General features: G+C 42.5%; 1 pseudogene; it reads right to left on the bottom strand.

Annotated features, from left to right (window-relative positions):
- Window positions 1–341: 341 nt before the first annotated feature.
- LOC114095920 (U2 spliceosomal RNA) lies at window positions 342–457 on the bottom strand (annotated as a pseudogene).
- Window positions 458–4,672: the final 4,215 nt, after the last annotated feature.

The following is a 4,672-nucleotide window of genomic DNA, read 5'->3' as shown; positions in this document are numbered from 1 at the left end:
TTCCTTTGGTTTATGCTCTGGACCTCAGGTCCTCTCATCTCCTTGGAGAACAGGGGAATCAAGGTCTAGGGGTGTAGCTCAGAGATAGAGTGCTTGCCTAGCATGTACAAGGTCCTGGGTCCCATCCCCAGCATAGAAAAAAAAAAAGCCACCAGTGAGCTGTCCATCTGCTCAGCACATCTCCCCTGTATTCCTTGCCACCAACTCCCTCTCTTCCTGTAACTTTCCACAAGTCATAATCACCCTTCTCTGCCCTCTAGAAAGAGTAGTCAAGATTTTCCCCTCCCAACGCCTCACCCTGCCACAATCTGAATTTTGGCACCACCTCTAAAAACCTACAGACATGTTTCTGTCTGGAATGTAACTCCCTGGAGCATTTGGATAGAGGCTGTAGCAGATATTAAATGGATAAGGACAGATACTACACTTGATCTTGGTCAAAAGGCCGAGAAGCGATTCTCTCTGGGGCATTTGGACTGGTAGACTATTTTCTTCTTGGTTTCCTCTAACTCTTGAGTCATCTTTTTAGAACTCACAAATGAAAACTGCCTTTGGCCCTTCTTCAGTTTATTATGCCTCCCTCCACAATCTTAGCCTTGGCTTCAACCTACATTCCCAAATCTGTAACTCCAGCTTTGACCTCTCTCTTAAAACCAAGACAAGGAGTAAACCCAAGGCCTCCTAGATAGCAGCATTGGAAGTCACATCCACCAGTGTCCCCTGTTGATCTCAGTACTCAGTCACCATCACCTACTCCCCCACCCAATCAAAAACCCGGGGTCCATGGAGCTTCTCCCCTGCTTTCCTTTACACCCCTCCATCGCTTGATTCCAGAGTCTTTCTCCAAAACTAGTTCTCAAATTTGTAGGGGCTTTCATCCATGACATGCCAAAATTTTGTCATCAGACAGAGGCCCTGACCATTTAACATGCACAAATATTTTCACCTACTGGGTTTCTAAACACTTTATGAAGTAGATTTCTCAGCTCCTCTCAGGTGCATAACTCTTGTTCCTTTCAGAATATGAGGGAGGAAGCTCATACAGTGTGTGCAGGGCCAGTTCACTCTTCATGAGATTATTACTTGCTTAGTTCAGGGTCAGAGAGCTCCCTCCCTTCCTTCCTTCAAATAAAATACTTGAATTTTGCAATAAAATTTTTAAAAAGTGTCCTAGAGTGATCTGGATTGAGATTCCCCCCATAGGTTTGGTATCCACAGGTTTTGTGTTAATATTCCATTTTTGCTGTAGCAGTAGATGTCCATATGTGGGATTTGGGGACCAACCCTTACCTGTTTATTCTTGGGGCCTGGTCATTAGGTTGGGTTTTTGTCTCTTCTTGTTTTTGTATTAAAGTGTAGCTAAAAAAATAATAATAATTTGTTTGTGCTCTCAATCACCCAGGTATCTTAATAAAGTATAGATTCTGAATCAATAGAGACAGATGGATTACAACAATGGTCCATATTCTCTGTCCCTACCTATAAACAATTTACTTTTAATAAATTTAATTTATTTATTTGGTGCTAAAGATTGAACCCAGGGCCTCACACATGCTAAGTATGCTCTGTATCACTGAGCTACAACCCCTTCTCTTCCCAAGTGCACAATTTAAATATGTGCACATCTAGATCATATTGCCTAGCTCAGGGTCAGCATTTCTGGGACCTCAGCATGCTTCTCTTACCTCCCCACTGTCAATGACCCTTCCTAAAAGGCAAGCACTATTCTGACTGCTATCACCTTAGATTAACTTTGCCTTTGCTTAAACTTCATGTACCTGAACTCATTTGATATATGTACTCTATGGTATAAGACTTCTTTGTTATGTCTCTAAAATTCACCCATATTGTCGCATATGTCAGCACTTGTTTTTCTATTACTCTGTAGTTTCTCATAACAGGACTACACAATTTATTTACCCATTTTCATGTTGATGGACATTTGTGTCATTTCCATCTGAGGCTACTAGAAATAAAGTAGTTAATGCTTGTATATGTATATTTCTTTGATAGAAGCACTCATTTCACTATGGAGTGAAATGGCTGTGTCGTAGGATTACATGTGTTTTGCTTTGCAGATTTTGCCCAGCACTTATACAAAATAGTTATGTCAATTTAGACTCCCACCAGCAATGTAATAGAATCTTGTCCTACATCATTGACAGCACTTGGTATTATCTTTTTATTTGTTTAGCTTTTCTCATAAGTGAGAAGTGCTATTCTATTGGGGTTTTAGTTTGCATTTTAGTTGAAAATATTTGTGAACATTAAATTAAAGAAGTTGAACAACTTTTATGTGTTTATTGGCCATTTAAATATTACTCTTTCATGAAGTCACTGTGTAAGTCTTTTGCTTTTGATTTAGTCAGGTTGATGGTTGTTGAGGATAGGAAAAACTCAAAGAGTTTTCCCTACTCTCACCACTAAACATAACTTGAACAAAATACTTCCCCTTTGGTTATCTATCATTTCTCTAGTAATTCATTTCAATTCTGACATTATCTACCCAGAGATGGCATCACATCGCACAGGTTGAAGATTCAGTTCCACAACACTGCCCCTCAAAATAGGATGTCATTTGAAAGTCTCAAGTTATAACCTGTACTTCCAACTAGCTGGTGATAAATTGGCCATTTCTATAACCCTTCCCTTAGGTTCAATTAATTTGCTAGAGTGGCTCATAGAATTCAGGGAAGCACTTTACTTCCATTTATCCATTTATTATAAAGGATCTTACAAAGGACACAGATGAAGAGATGTACTGGGCAAAGTTGGCTGCAAGGGCTGTGAGACATTTCTGTGCTCTCCAGACTCACCACCCCCCAAGTTACCTCCATGTGTCCAATTCTCTGGAATCTCTGAACCCTGCCATTTTGGTTTTTATGGAGGATTCATTTAGGAATTGAATGTGTTCCTAGTCCCTTCGTGATCGATGGTCATTCGGCTACCTTGTCACGGGGGCCGGGGGGTGTAGAGACACAGAATCAACACACACAGACTCCGGGAGCTGGTGAGAGAACTGGCTGGAGAGCTGCCTCAGGTCATTGTCCAGTAGCTCAGTTTATTTTTGGAATGCACACAACGGTTATAGGGTTTGAGTGGGGCATGCCTGTCAATCATACATAAGCAAGACAATATCCATAAGCCAGTCATCTTCTGCCTAATGTAACCGCACTGTGAGGAAACTCTAAATATTGCTGTCCTGGCAGAAAGCAATCTGGAAGAGTTTTTAGCCCTGAGTCAAGGGTTTCATGCCCTGAAGCCCCTGACTCTCAGTTTCTTGACCCGGCAGTTTGGCAATGCTAACCATAAGTGCTAGGATATGGTTTCACCCCATCCTGCAGGCGCTCCTGTCAGGCCTGAAGGAAGGTGGATATTTCAGGCACTTCCAAGCTGCTAGTAGCTGCTAGCTGAGACTGAAAGTTATTCCAACAAGGAATCATGGATGACATTGTTGGAGCAATTCAATTTTTAGCCCTTCTCCCCTCCCTGGAGGTTGGGGGCTCAGACTGAAAGTTCTAATGGTCCAGTTGCATAATTGGTTTCCCTGGTAACCACCCCATTCTGAGGCTCTCCAAGAGTCCATCAAGAGTTGCTTCATTAAAACAAAAGATGCTCTTAGTCCCTACGGAAATTCCATGGAATTCAGGAACAGGAATCAAAGGCCATATATTAAAACAACAAAAATTTATTGCTTCTTTCTATAAAGGTGTTAGGAGCTCTGTGCCAGGAACTGGGGGAGAGACAAAGTATAGATTTCTTACTATTACACAGTGGTATTGTGAAGCATGCACCTCCTCTTTCTCACCTAACTCCAGCTTCATCCCAGAAGCTCCTGAGGAAACAGTATGGTATCGTTCCTACCCATGCTGCATCTGCCCAGACAACACACATGTGGCCATGCACTGGAACCATCATTGCATGTCTAAATCTCTCCTTCCAAACCCAGAGCCTGTGCTGTGTATCAAAGCTGGGAGCCCTGACTCTCCCCCTGACATAGCTCTTCAACCTGCCCCTGCTCTCTCCCTCTCCTGCCGCTGACCTTGCTCTAGCCCTGGACAGTTGTCCTCTGTGCCATGGCAAGCTCCCTGTCTCCCATGAGCAGCCTCCACAGCACTACCAGCCCTTACAGATCTCGTGTACTCGGGCTGCCCAGCGAACTACCACAGACGGAAGTGGGGGGTGGCAAACGACAGATGCACATTATCTGTGGTCTCACAGTCATGGGAGTGGAAGACTAAAATCAAGGTGCGGTAAGGTGGGTTTCTTCGGAGGGATGTGAGGAAGCATCAATGTCCAGCTTTGCTCCTAGCTGCCTGCAGGTCAGGTATTCCTCTGCTTCACATCAACTTTCCTCTGTGCACGTATGTCCTTCTGTCTGAATCCCTTCCTCCTTTTATTTTATTCTTTTTCAGTGCTGGAGATAATTCCTCCTTTTTTTTATTTGTTCTAATTAGTTACACATAACAGTAAACTGCAATTCTGACACATAATACATAAATGGAGTATAACTTCTCATTTGTTGGGTTGTACATGATGTAAAGTTACACAGGTCATGTAATCATATATGCACATAGGGTAATAATGCCAGATTACTACCATTTTACTATCATTATTATTTTATTATCATTCCTACCCCCATGTCCCTCCCCTCCCTTCACTCCTCTCTATC

This window comes from Marmota flaviventris, chromosome 3 (genome assembly GCF_047511675.1).
Source record: "Marmota flaviventris isolate mMarFla1 chromosome 3, mMarFla1.hap1, whole genome shotgun sequence".
Classification (NCBI taxonomy): Eukaryota; Metazoa; Chordata; class Mammalia; order Rodentia; family Sciuridae; genus Marmota; species Marmota flaviventris.
Note: the sequence above shows the minus strand (reverse complement) of the source record. Positions and strands in the feature narration are given on the sequence as shown.